The sequence below is a fragment of the Ictidomys tridecemlineatus genome, unplaced genomic scaffold (assembly GCF_052094955.1).
Source record: "Ictidomys tridecemlineatus isolate mIctTri1 unplaced genomic scaffold, mIctTri1.hap1 Scaffold_1663, whole genome shotgun sequence".
Lineage (NCBI taxonomy): Eukaryota > Metazoa > Chordata > Mammalia > Rodentia > Sciuridae > Ictidomys > Ictidomys tridecemlineatus.
Window position 1 is genome coordinate 28,919 of NW_027521451.1, and position 15,407 is coordinate 44,325.

The window sequence follows — 15,407 nt, forward strand, 5'->3', positions numbered from 1 at the left end:
AAAAGAAAAATAAGTCATTAAACCAGCTTTAAAAAGAAAGAAAGAAAGAAAGAAAGAAAGAAAGAAAGAAAGAAAGAAAGAAAGAAAGAAGTGTATCATGATAGATTTCTCCTTTAGAAATAATTCAAATGACCTTCCTAGAAAGAGTCAGCAGGTCTGGGGATATAGCATGCAGAAGGCCTTGGAGGTTAAAGCCCAATACTGCAAGAAAAGAAAAGGGAGGGAAGGGAGAAATAAAGAAAGAAGGGAGGGAAGAAGGGAGGAAGTAAAGAAGGAAGAAAAAGAAAAAATGAAGAAAGGAGGGAGGAAGGAAGGAAGGAAGAAAAAAGGGAGAGAACAAAATCAGGGAAAGCAATGGGTCATTAAAGCAAAAGGGCAAGCAGTACAAATATAAATATATGAAATAAAATCTGTTGAGACAGTTTAGAGAGCTTTAGAATTTGCATGACATCAAACTGAATGGTATTATTACTGTATAGAAACTTAAGAAGCTCCACCTTGGCCTGGCCTAAACCAAACTCAGGGGTGGGAGGCATAGAGAGGACTCCTGTCTGGCTGGAGTGGAAGTGACCTGAACCCGTGACACTTCAGGATGCACTGGTTAGGGAAGGAATGGGCCAAGACTCCCCTGATGGGCACTTGAGCACCACAAGGCTCCTGGGAGTCCTTCCCCCCAGCTCCCCACCTTCACAACCCCCCCTTGCAGGCATTCTCAGTGGTCTGTTCCGTTGCCTGGTGCAGGTTTGAGTTCCTCACCAAACACCTGAGTGTTCACAGCCTATGTTGGCCTGCCTGGGCAGGCTGTGGTTGTGGTTGCAAGAGCCAAAGCCAACTTAGCTTGATGGAGGCACCAAGGACTGCCCTACAGCCATATTAGCGGGTGGTCCTGGAAGAAGTAGGCAGGGTTTGGGCAGCATTGTCTGAAGACATGAAGCCAGGCCCTAATCCTTATGATGTTCCTTGGGAGTTGGTGATGTGTAGAGCTATTGGATGTTTTGCTCTTCTTTTGTTTTTGTGGAGAAGTTTTCAGTGTGTTAGAAGCAGGCTTTATGTGGGAAGAGAAAAACAGCTGGCTTTAAAACTTTCTAGAAGAATTGAAGAAAAATGTGAACTACTAGAGAAAGTTGGCCTTGTTCAAAAAGAGCTTGAAGGCTTAGAGTCAACTTTAAAGGGCAGCAATTCTGAGAAGGGTCTAAGAGACGTCCCAAATTTGGAGGCAACCTATGAAAAGCTGCATAGGTCCAAACCGAGCCATGGGGATGAAAGACTCTTTCTAGAAAAAGAGCTAAAAGAACAAAAGGCCAAACATTGTAAACAGGATGAAATCATGGCAGATATACCGAGAAGGATAAAGTCCTTTGAAGGTGAATCAGAATCAGTAGATCACAAATAGCTGAAACTAAAACAAACTTGAGACTGTTTCAAATGAGTGAGGAAGAACTTCAGCTGGCAATGAAGGAAGCCTTGGATGAACGTTCCCAGCTTCAGCAAAGTCAGAAACCCATCTTACAAGGAGACGCTGAAGCATGGAGGGAACAAGGACGTGTCCAATGTAAAGAGAGCACCACATTGGAAGACTCTCAATTCCATGCAAAACAAGTTCAAACTGATAAAGAAAATCACATGGAGTCTCTTACTGAAGGCTTGCTGAAGATGAAAGATAGGTCTTCTCCAACCAAGGAAGCCCAAACAGACATTGGGAACTTGGAATGGGGAATGACGAGTGAATCAGGAATTGGTGCTCACTTGGATGATGAGCCCAAAGGAGCTTTGAAGAAACTGGTTGATGGTGCTAAGCTAAAGGCCTCCTTAGAAACATTAGAAGGACAAAGATATCAAACTGTGCTTTATTATCTGAAGTAGAGAAAACAAAGGAAGACCTCAGAGAACAGATTAGAAGTCTGAAGACTGAACAGGCAACCTTGTTATCAGAAAATACATGGCTTGAAGGTGAGAATGAGAACCTTCAGCAGAAATTTAAAGTCATGATGGAATGCTATCAAGAAAATATGATGAAACTCCATGGGAACTCAGAGTAGAGGAAAATTACCGGGTGGGGCAAGAGGAGAAACTTTCCAAGGTCAAAGAAGAGATGGGCCATACAAGAGAAGAGCTGGAGACCTACAGAAAGCAAGCCAAATATCTTAAAGAAGAATTGGAGAGAACCATTCAATCCTGTCAGGGGAAGATTATTTACTGTGAGAAAAAAGCACATGAGAGTGAGTTGGCGGCTTGGATTGCTGAAAGAAACCTCCATTATTTCATGAAACAAAACGCTCACAACAGACAAAAGTTAACTGAAAGGGAGCTTCAATTTGAACTTGTAGAGGAAGATCCCTGTGCACTTGGTGTTTCAAATGCAGCATTGGGCAGAAAGCATTCCCCCAATGGTCCCTCACCATTGGGTCCTCCTTGGCAAGGTGGATGTTATTCGAATTATGGTAGACCATCGCGACCAGCAGAACTCAGAGGTTCTAATCTGCCTTCTTTGGATAAAGAGGATGGGCCTATGTCTTCAGAAAGTCAATCCAGTAGAAAGGAGACCAAAATCAATCTTGATGATTCCAATGTCCCCGATTCATCTCTCCCTGCTGAAAACCAAGCAACTGGCTCTGGCTCATTGTTGGCACCTTTTCCTCCAGTCAGAGGTGAATTGTTTCCTGTGGACCCGAGGAGTCAGTTCATGAGGAGAGAACCATTTTCCCCTCCACCTCCTCCAGTTCATGAGAAGAGGACCATTTTCCCCTCTGCCTCCTCCAGGAAACAGGTATGGGGCACCTCCCGGCCTACCACCCCCTCCATTTTTTGCAATGCCAGATGTCTATGAATGGAGGTATTTTCCTCATGACCTTACCCCAAGAGCTGGATTTCCTCCCCCCACCCCTGTATTCTGAAAGTAGAAGTGAGTGCCCTTAAGGCTTCATTCCACCTTCAGGTGAGCCTGCTACTGAACATCAACAAGAAACCTGATATTTTTGATCTCTCTTCAAAAGTAATTTGACTTACCTCTCATTTTTAGTTTTTAAGTAATTGCTTTTACTTAAGTAAGTGATTATACTTTTGCTCTGACTGAAGCTAAATAAAACTATAATTCTTAGGATAGTATTTTGGAAATAAAGATGGTTTAAATATGATATTATGAGTAAATTATTTCCATTCTATTTTACTCTAAAGATTACAGCATTGAATTTGATTGATCCACTATTCTATAAACAACAATGGGATTTTCATGTATGTCATCTAGCCTCTGGGGATATTTTAAATACCCAACAAAGACAGTCCCTTTATACAAAGAAGTGTATTTACTATGATTGTAGCAAATGTGAAAGGAACTTTATGCTTAATGAAAGATTTTCATTGATTTTCAGTCTTGTGGGGCATGTCAACTAGTTTTCCCATAAAACAATAACTAGAGCATATTAAGAGTAAGCCAGAAAACACTACTAAACATGTCATGGAAGTAGGAGATCTCAAATACAAAGAAAGTTGCAGTTCTCAGGAAACATTTTGGAATTGGAAACCACAATTTAAACTCACTCTGTTCCCATTTTCCCTGAGTCATCTTGATGACTTCTTCTTCTTCTTCCTCCCTTCTCCTCCTCCTCCTCCTCCTCCTCCTCCTCCTCCTCCTCCTCCTCCACCACCACCTTCTCCTTCTCCTTCTCCTTCTTCTTCTTCTTCCTATTTTTCTTTGTGTTCTTCATCTTTGAGTTCCCTTCTATTGTACTCTAAAGTGTACAGCATTGAATTTGATTAATCCATGATTCCATAAACAACAATGAGATTTTCAGTTATGACATATAGTTTATTGGGATATTTTAAATGCCCAACAAAGACAGTCCCTTTATACAAAGAAGTGTATTTACTATGATTGTAGCAAATGTGAAAGGAACTTTTGCTTAATGAAAGATTTTCATTGATTTACAGTCTTGTGGGGCATGTCAGCTGGTTTTTCCTTAAAAGAATAATTACAGCATATTAAGATTAATCCAAAGAACACTACTAAACATGTCATGAAAGTAGGAGATCTGAAATATTTTAAAAAGTGCAGTTCTGAAGAAACATTTTGGAATTGGAAACCAAAATTTAAACTCACTCTATTGCCATTTTCCCTGAGTCATCATTGATGACTACTACTTCTTCTTCTTCTTCTTCTTCTTCTTCTTCTTCTTCTTCTTCTTCTTCTTCTTCTCCTTCTTCTTCCTATTCTTTTTCATGTTCTTCATCTTTGAGTTCTTCTTCTACCTTTAATAAATTAATCACTCAATTAATTAATTTTTATGTGATTCTGAGGATCCTACTCAGTATCTTGCATATGCTAAGTGAGTGCTGTGCCACTGACCCAACACCCCATTCCCTGTCTTTTATATTTTATGCCCATTTTCATGAAATTCAGAATTGCATTAAGGCATTAAAAATATTGAGTCCAAAAATGAAATTAGAATGTACAGTATGTACTTATAGGCAATTACCTAAATGATAGATGGCTGCCTGCTAGTGTAAGAATCAAAATTCCCACAACTAAAGGACAATCTTTGTTCTGACATTTGAGCTGTCATAAGTAAAGTATACTATTTCCTTCATTATTTATGAGGACACATATAGCACCAATGAATGAATCTAGTAGGTATACCAGTAAGTTGAAATAACCACTAACAATCACCAAAAAAAGGAATTGAGTATATCTCCATTCTCAAAAAAAACCATGGATAACCAACAACAATTAGGCCTAAATTATTTCTGAATGTTCTATTCATGATGGGGATTCTTTCATTCTATAGTGGTCTTCTCAAAGGCCTGAAATATATTCTAGTCCTTGCTAGCATCTGCTCTTCCACAATAGAGGACTTGGGAACAATAGAATTTGACTGAAATACAGTAGATTCATATATTGAGGGATATCAATATTCCTCAAAAATGCTGTGGACACCAGAGTACTGATATTTGTTAAAAGAATCCTGTTTACAGTTTGTGAAATAGAAGACTCTGAATCATTGTTTTTAGTAATTACCAAGACCACATGGTTCTAGGCTTGGTACTTTACAAAAGAGAAATGTTAGAAAAGTTTATGGAGATGAAAGTTTCTCTAGCTTTCATATTATTTTTAAGAATAGGAATCTTTTAAAAGTATAGGATTTAATACTCTTTAAGAGATTATACTTAACTTCAGTTTTTAAAATTAAAATAGTATAGAACTTTTCACCCTCCACATTAATACAACATGTAAAACTCTGGCTAGAATATTAAATAATGATTATCATGTAGGGAGTATAAATAGGCATTGCACTTGTTGTCTGTGTCTAACAAAATATGATGGTGCCTATGATCCAGAATACTCCACTTTTGAATCCAAAACCCAGAGCACATTGAAGTGTACAATACAAAATAAGTTTTTTAATACCCCATAAACTTTTTGACTGAGTTTTACCATAGAAGGTATAGTTAATATTCACCTATTAGAGCCTAGTAATATATATTCATGAAAATTAAATAACATTTACTCTGACACCTTTTACTACATTTTCTTCTCTTTTCAAATGTAGATTGCATACTACTTAATTTATGTTATTAACTGGTGTTTAAAAAAAAACTGCCATGAAACACTAGAAATATGTTCATCATGGCAACTATATGTCTCTTCACTATGGTATTGCTTAATGGGAAGGGGGGAGGGCTGAATATAACTTAAAAGTCCTTTAGTATGTAGAAAATATAATGTGAATTACAATTCAGTTACCAGTTTGAACTTGATCTGGGTAGCAGGGATACATCTCTCTGCAATAGGCATGCTTCTGAAAAATAGAATGTAGAGCTACAAAAGTGTAGAGAGCCACAAACAAGTCAAGATGGCGCCTGGCAATTTGCTAAGAGGAGTGGTTTGAGGTAATGCCAGCAAGTCTCTAAGATGATGTTGATTGAGTTAAGCTGTGTATAATTGTTAAAATGATAAGGATTGCTGTATCTGGATGATGTTAATTGAAACAAGCTGTGTATAATTACTTAAGTGTCTATATACCTCTACTCTCCTACAATAAAGCGGCTCCTGCTGTATCAACCTTCACAAGTTGCCTGTCACTCCTCCCGGCTATTTTGCCCAGCCAGCCAGACTGTGGCAGATGGTGGCCTGTACAGGGAGCCCCGGGATACTCGGGGGAGAATGACAAGGAAAAGCTGCCCACCCCTAAAGATAGATAGGACAGGAGCAAATCTGCTCGTCTCTAGCAGACAGGGCGAGAGGAAGTATGGCCATTTTTTAAAAATGAAGAAGATTGATAAAATATGTTTGTATCTTGTTTTGTCTTTGTCTTTGTTAGGAAATATGGAAGGGGTGTTAGGTAAATTGCTGAGGAAAGGAGGCACCCAGTGAAATTAAGAACAGTTAAGACATATGTTGATAAAAGACTAGGAACTCTAGTCAGAGGAAGAAAGAAAGTTTAGAGGAGGAAGGATTATCAGGAAAGGAATTACAACAGGAGGCTCCTATGAATCTCTTTTCATCAACGGAGGGTGCATGAAGCATGTTGGCTGCTGTGGGCGTGAGCCGGTAGTGGATGCATTGGGGACCTTCCAGCTGACGGCTCTTCCTCACCCCCCCCCCACCATGGGACTGCCCGAGGATGCTGCAGCTGTGGAGGCCGGGCCACAGGGCCTCTGATGTTTGGTCATTTCCAATGCCAATAACTACAATGGTTCTCTCCTACCTGGAAGCTAATGAGTAATGAGCACCATTAAGACCTATTTCTTTTTTTTTTTAATTATTTATTATTTATTTATTTATTTTTAGTCATACATGACAGCAGAATGAATTTTGACATATAATACATACATGGAATATTCATACATCAATCATATTGTCAATTCTTTTCTGCTGCCTTTTCTATCCTCCTTACTCCTCCCCTCCTCTCCAATCCTTTCTCTCGATCCAATCTAATGTGACACACTTTTTTCTTTTCTCATTACAACATCATATATGTATTCCGTAAATAGTGAGGTTCTCCTTCCATCTTCCCTGCAACTGCCCTTCTCCCTCTTTTTCCCTCCCACCTCTCTTCCCTATTTAGTGGTAGTCTTCTTCTAAAACCATGCAATGGAGAAACAATAGCATCTTCAGCAAATGGTGCTGGAAGAACTGGAAACCCAATGCAAAAAATGAAATTGAATCCCTTTCTCTCACTATGCACAAAAGTCAACTCAAAATGGATCAAGGTGCTAGGAATCAGACCAGAGACTCTGCATCTAATAGAAGATAAAGTTGGCCCTAATCTTCATCACATGGGGGCAGGCCCCATATTTCTTAATAAGACACCTATAGCACAAGAGTTAAAACCAAGAATCAACAAATGGGACAAATTCAAACTAAAAAGTTTTTTCTCAGCAAGAGAAATAATATGTGAGGTAAATAGGGAGCCTACATACTGGGAACAAATTTTTACCCCCCAAACATCAGATAGAGCTCTAATCTCAAAGAACTAAAAAAGTTAAACAACAAAAAAGCAAATAACCCAATCAACAAGTGGGACAAGGACTTGAACAGAAACTTCTCAGAATAGAACATACAATCAATCAACAAGTACATAAAATATGCTCATCATCTCTAACAATCAGAGAAATTCAAATTAAAACTACTCTAAGATACCATCTCACTCCAATAAGAATGGCATCAATTATGAAGTCAAACAACAATAAGTGCTGGCAAGGTTGCGGGGAAAAAAGTACACTCATACCTTGCTGGTGGGACTGCAAATTGTTGCAGCCAATTTAGAAAGCAGTATGGAGATTCCTTAGAAAGCTGGGAATGGAACCACCATTTGACCCACCTATTCCCCTTCTCGTACTATACCCAAAAGACCTAAAAAGTGCATACTACAGGGACACAGCCATATCAATGTATATAGCAGCACAATTCACAATAGCTGGAATGTGGAACTAACCTAGGTGCCCTTCAATAGATGAATGTATTTAAATATATGGCATTTATACCCAATGAAATATTATTCAGCACTAAAAAATAACAAGATCATGGCATTTGCAGGCAAATGGATTGCATTAGAGCAGATTATGCTAAGTGAAGGTAGCCAATCCCTAAAAAACAAATGCCAAATATCTTCTCTTATATAAGGGGGGTGACTCAAAATGGGATAGGGAAGAAGAGCATGAGAAGAAGACTACCACTAAAAAGGCCTATTTCAAATGTAAAAATCCTTGAGATAATGTACTAAATTGTTCAGAAAGTTGTTTCTTAGTGCTTCCTGGAATACTACAGGATTTTCTTTAGCCATCATTGTCGGAGTTCCTGCCTTCGTTCCAGTGCCGGTGAGTACGAGGGTGGAGAGATTTCCACTGTTGCTGAGAACCGGACAAGACTTCAGATCATCATAGCTGATTGCTGTTTCTGCTGCTACAGCTGAGGCTAGCTGCCTGCAGAAATTATCTGGGCTGTGATTTACCTGGACTGTGAACTTAATGGACTGTGATTTAATTAGATACTGCTTTACCTGGATTGTGACAACAAACTGTAATCTATTGAGACAACAAATTGTAACTCAGTATCTTTGCTAAAGGTGTCATTGCTGGTATAATTTTTCCAAAGGCTTCTTACTTGGAGCCATCAATTGGCATGGTATCATGGCATTTTGTATCCTCCCTTTCTGCTTGTAGCAGATTATTTATGGTGTTTGTGTAAAAGAAACAATTGTCATTATCCACAATATGGCTAAGTGTGTTGGGCCAGTAGTCAAAGACAAGTAGGATCCAATTACAATGCTACCAACCTATGACAGGAGGCTGACGATTTGAGGTCAGACCATCCAATGTCGGGTAGGACCATGTATACTATTGGACAACCTAGAAGAACCAGGGTCCCTAAGCCACATACTTGTTGTTTAAAAATAAAAGGGGGAAAATGTAGAGAGCCACAAACAAGTCAAGATGGCGCCTGGCACTTTGCCAAGAGGAGTGGTGTGAGGTAAAGTTATGGAGTCATTAAGATGATGTTGATTGAGTTGAGCTGTGTATAACTGTTAAGATGAGAGGATTGCTGTATCTGAATGATGTTAACTAATTATACACAGCTTGTTTCAATTAGGTGTATATATACCTCTACTCTCCTACAATGAAGTGGCTCCCTCTGTATCAACCTTTACAAGTTGCTTGTCACGTTCCTCCCCTCCCCCCCCAGTTTTTTGCCCAGCCAGCCAGACTCCAGCACAAAAGCAGAATGATATTTTCAGAATGCCATGTTATGTTTGTAGATAGACAGATAGATAGATAGATAGATAGATAGATAGATAGATAGATAGATAGATAGACAGATAGATGATATACAAATATGAGAATGGTCTGGCAGTATATTTTTTTAAATAATAACATCTCAGGAGTGTGGAGGTACTAGCAGATAAAGAGGACTGTAGCTACATGTGCAATGGTTTAACTTCTAAAGAGTTTTTAAAAGGTTTACTGACAAAAATTTCAAAGGGTTTCAGTAAGTTTTGAGGTGTAACTTAGTAAAATGAGTTTAGAGGTGACAAGGAATCATGTGCAGTTCAATAGAACCAGGAATAATATGCATACACATGAATCCATGAATAAGAGGAAAGAGGAAAATTAAATAAAAATCAGAAGAACTGAGGAGAGATTAGGAATATGGAGGTGTATAGGAACAGCTGGATAAGAAAGCATGAAGTGGGCAGAAAAAGAGGAAGAAAAGGCCTCCCAGCTTGTAAACTGATCCATCCCTCCTGGGTAGTACAACTGTATAAATAACAGAGTGGATGGCTTAGTGGGAATGTACTTTTGAAACTCTGTTGACACAGACAACAGAAAGTGCCATGAGGGTGGCAAACTGAACCCGGTAAGCCCAATTAACCCCTTTGCCTTGGTATTATAAAGTAGCTATCTATCTTACAGTGCCTCTGTTGATCTACATTGATATGTTTTAGGACCAAATGCAATGATAAATCATTGTTTCATGTATTGATGAATTCTCCCAATTTCACAAAGCACACATCCATTTTATTGTGTGTTCTGAATATCTTCTTTTCTACTCACATCTGGTTTTAAGAAACATTTTGAAAGGAAAGAAGATATCACTAAGCCACCCACATCCTTTATTATACTACAAATTGAGTGTTATTTCAAGTTGTTTTTTTTTTTTTTTGCTCCTCAAGATAGCATGTCAAACATAGAAATTGTCATTCTCCTACTAGGTGTACAAATATTTGCAAAAAAACACGTTGTGCAGAGTTGAAATATGTGAAAGCCTCCTTTTTATAAAGTACAGTAAATACAAAAGCTTGTAATTGTCCAGTTAAAAAGGAAGTCAATTCTCATAAATGCTTATTCATCAATTCTACCACTGACTCTTCTTCAGTATCCACCATGCAAAGGTGTCAACATCATCCCACCATCAACTGAAGTACCATGTCAAATTTTCTCCTGGCCATATTATTTATCATTGGAACCTATTAATAATTACTTTCCTAAATGCTAGTCAAACAATGGGAATTTAACAACAGGTTCTTTTGAGGAGGGCAATTAAGGAATAATACACTGTGTTTCTTATCCCAACAAAGATCAACAGCACTCTGAAAAGATTGAAAAACAATGAATGTTTTCCTGCTCTGCTTTTTCTCTGTGCTTCCCACTGAGTAACAAAATGCAAAAGAGCTGGAGAATCCTGTTTTCCTCATGAAAGGGATGTTCTGCTGACTTCTGTAGGCACATCAAAATTGGAGAAGGAGAAGAGATGAATTGCAATTTCAGCCTTTCTCTTAATCTTAAAGATCTCTGATTTCTCTTATTTTCATTCCAACACCAGCACAACCATTGCAAAAGCAACCAGTCAACACAATCAGCATCAGTAAAGAGGCAAAGGGCCAATGATGAGCAAGAGAAGAATGAAGCAGATACAACCCCACATGTGCTCTCTTGAATCAGTTGGGAGCTTCTTGATGTTTTATAAAGGTAGGCAGAAAATGGAGTGGACATTCCCCACACTACTGGACCCCTACTCTTTTTCAATAGTCTCATGATCACAAAAAGCAGAATACTCATACTTAAATACCAGGCAACATTTAAGGCTTTATCTTAGCAATTTAAAGAAATTACCAAACTTTATAAAGGAAAAGAAAAAAACATTCCAAGTAAACACTGTGTAGCTAAAAGCTACATTCTACATTTTCTAATTAATATACAAAGCTTAATTTCTAGAAAGGAATCATTGCCATATTATTTTCTAGAAAACTGTAGATATATATATAGAAACAAAACTATGAATTAAGTTAAAGATCCTGAAAAAAAAATCCCAAAGTAAAAAACCGAAGCAAAAATATATGTGGCTCCAAGTGTCTTTTGAATTCTTTAACTACAGGAGTCAATTTTGAACTGAATACCAGAGTAGGAGACTAAATTACATGTGCCTAGTAGCCTATCTTCAATTAGTATAATTTTTTTTCTCCATTAAACAAAGTCATCCTAATATGCCCAATAGAATATTTATATTAGAGGCTTATATTCTGTTATCTTACATGCCATTAAGATAATTACATCATTCTCAATCTCCACTTTCTATCTGGATAATGAGGATTTATAATAGGCCATCTGTCTCTTTAGGAAAGTAATAGACCATTTGTCTCTTTAGGAATGATGATAAAATTTTCTAATACAAAAATTCTTTGAAAAATCTCAAGAAAACTAGAATTTTTTTTCAAATCAACATGGGGGAAAAATCCATTCCCAAGATACTTTTTACATTCTCTATATCACACAAAACATTATATAATATTTAACTGCAAAAAGGTTATTTACTTTTTTGTTCGTGTGCCAGGAAGTGAACCCAGAGGCACGTTACCACTAATAAATATTGCCAGCATTTTTTTTTATTGAAGACAGGGTCTTGCTAAGTTGCTGAGACTGTCATTGAACTTGCAATTCTCTTGGTTGAGCCTCCGAAGTTGCTGATATTACACTAGTACACTACCATACTAGATGTTTATTTTTTAATATAAATGGGAATATCTATATACTATATAAAGACATTTACTTGATTATATTATTTAGATAAGCATAAATAATTTCTCTCTAAAATTCTTCTAAATTACTTCCATCTTTTTTATTTCTCAACAACTAGATATATATGAACAATATATTTTCCTTAATTAACTTTCTAATAAATAATATAATATTCAAGAAGTAGTAAAGAGTTCCCTAGCCACCTGCCACCCTAAAGTATATCTTCACCCAAAGAGGAAATTTGAACAGAAACAATATGTAAATTGAAAAAGATTTCTTCTTATTTCTTGAGGCAAGATTTTGTGGTACTGATCGACTCATTTTTTTAAGTTGGCTTTTTCACTGCTGTGACCAAAAGACCTGACAAGAAAAATTAGAAGATGAAAAATTTATTTGGGGGCTCACAATTTAAGAGGTCTCAGTCCATTGAAGCTTGACTCCATTTCTTGAGTGTAGAGATGAGGTTGAACACAATGACATGAGAGTGTTGTGGAGGGATATTGCTCAAGATATCAAACCAGGAATAGGGGAGTTTAAGAGGGGGGAGAGGAGGAGAGGGAGAGAAAGAGAAAGAGAAAGAGAAAGAGAGAGAGAGAGAGAGAAGAGAGAGAGAGAGAGAGAGAGAGAGAGAGAGAGAGAGAGAGAGAGAGAGAGATGGTGCCAGCTGGTGCTTATTTCACTAGGACAAAATATAAACATCAAAGACATGCCCCAAGGACCCACCTTCTCCAGCCATATCATACCTGCCTATAGTTACCACCCAAGTTCATTCCTATCAGGGAATCAGTGTACTGATTAGGTCAAACCTTGTCACCCAATCATTTCATCTATAAACTTTCTTGCATTCTCTCTCAATTAGCTTTTTGGGGACTCCAAACATCTAAACCATAATACTGACAAATTAAATCTATAGAATTTAGAAACCCTCTCCTTTCAGTAAATTGGGAATGTCAACAAGTGAAAAGATCAGTTCACAACTTGTTATGACTGAGGAGGATCAGCAACATCTCCCATTGGAACTGCATTTTGAAAAACTGGGCAATGCTAGGACATAGCACAAGCAAGCCTAGTGTTTATAACTGCACACAGCATTCTACCAATTGATTATATTTTGTCTTATAATACTTCCAAATTATTTTCAATCTGTAAAGAGTAGGAATTGTATGATTCTTCAATATTTTTTCTCTCATAAAACCTAGCCCCAAGTTGGGGACTAATGAAATGGGTGAAGGGATAGAAGGAGGCAGAGGAATATGAGAAAAGGAATTTAAAAGACTGTACAACTATACACAAAACTACCACTGAATAAAAGCCTCTATAACACCCAGGTATCCAAAGATTACTTCAGGAAACCACTGTTTATTCAGAGACTCTACAGGTTGAACAAGCAATATTTTAGAAACATCTAAGACTATAAAAATGCACATGTTGGAAATAGAAACTCTGGTTAAGTATTGTTATTGAGAGGTAAACATAGTAGTAGTCACTCAGCATATTGACAGTTAATTACTGCTAGAAGTTTTTGTTAATACATATAAAGTTCCATAAATTTTGAGGGCTCTACCCTAATCTATTTTTGTGTGTTTAATTCTTGTTATTTTTAGGCTACTATTTTGCAGACTATAAAGTATGTATAGCATTATAGCAGAAATACCTATACTTGGATCTCATCTATCTAAAGTAAAAAATAATGGACAGAAAGCAAATTTATGTTAGAACTCTAATAAAGGAAATATCCTCATTTGCTTTGTTTATTTTTTCACCATAGCTTTACTGATGAAGCCTTCTGCAAGTCAGGCTAAAATGGATAAAAGGATTTTTATGCCTTCAGCTCCCTTCACTGTTTCTGATAATAATCAAAGCTTTCTGTTCCAGTGAGCACAAAACTCATTGTTCTTATTATGAACACTACAGAGAGTATGTTTATTTGATATAAATTTATATATCTGAGAAATCCCTTCTATAGCATTAGCTATAAATTTTGTGCTAAATATGCTAGTTTTTAATAGTAGTAAACAAAAAGACACAAAAATCTAGATATCAAATTATAATACATATATTTTCTAATAATATTCCATTGAGAAATACGCAAAGGCACTTCAGAGACTTAAGCACATTTAGTGCCTGCATTTTGATATCTAAACTAACTATTTGCTAATAAAAAAACAGACATCCTTAGAAAAATGACTGACTCAAGGGCAAGGGCAATGGAAATACAGGACTAATACATAATATTATATAATAAGAAAAATAAAAGAAAATATCTTGAAAAATAATATGAATAAGACAAAGAAGACAGGAATCAAGGTAAATAAATTTCCAATGGCCAAATGTAGTATGGTATGAGCAACAAAATAATGATAGAAATAGAGTAAAATCCACTGAGTAAAATAAAATTTTATGTTGTTTCAATGTTTTCATTTAACTCTTAAGAATATGTTTATTTCTTTCTTGATTTCTTCTATCATTTCATTATTCAAATAGTGTATTATTTAGTCTCCATTTGTTACCATAGTTTGTATTTTTTATTTTATCATTGATTTTTAATTTCATTCCATTGTGGCTGGTTAGATTGCAAGGTATAATCTATTTTTTTTTCAATTTACTAATAGTTTCTTTCTGGCATAAGATTTGCTCCATCTTAGAGAAGAAGCCATGCGCTGCTGAGGAGAAAGTATATTTGCTTATTGATTGATGAAATACTCTATATATCTATGTTAAGTATAAATTATTAATTATATTATTTAGTTTTATAGTTTCCTTATTTTGTTTTTTTTTTTTTGGAAGATAAGACATGTCCAGTAGTGGGAGAGGTTTGTTAAAATCACCCAGTAATATTGTATTGTGGTCTGTTTGTCTCTTGAAATTGAGAAGGGTTTGTTTGATGTACATAGATGCTCCATTGTTTGGGGCATAAATATTTATAAGTGTTATGTCCTGCTTATATATACTTCCCTTAAGAAGTATAAAATGTCCTTCTTGTCTCTTCTAATTAACTTTGGTATGAAGTCTACTTTATCTGAGACGAGAATGGAAACCCCTGCTTTTTTATGTAATCCATATGAGTGATAAGTTTTATCCCATTCTTTCACCTTAAGCCTATGGATCTTTGTCCATGAGGTGAGTCTCTTGAGGACAGCATATTGTTGGGTTTTACTTTTAGTCCCATCTGCCAATCTATGTCTTTTCATTGATGAGTTTAGGCCATTAATATTCAAAGTTATTATTGAGATATGATTTGTGATCCCTGTAATTTTATTTATTTTTGGGTTTTGATTTGTTTTAGTTTCTCCTTTTGGTTCCTTTAGTGTAGATCCTCCCTTTGTTGGTTTTTATTTTTTTTTTCACTTCATCCTCATGGAATAGTTTTTCAAGGATGCTCTGTTGTGTATGCTGTG

The 15,407-nt window shown here is 36.6% G+C and overlaps 1 pseudogene; it reads left to right on the forward strand.

The window, feature by feature from the left end:
- Positions 1–928: 928 nt before the first annotated feature.
- LOC144372821 (melanoma inhibitory activity protein 2 pseudogene) lies at positions 929–2,970 on the forward strand (annotated as a pseudogene).
- Positions 2,971–15,407: the final 12,437 nt, after the last annotated feature.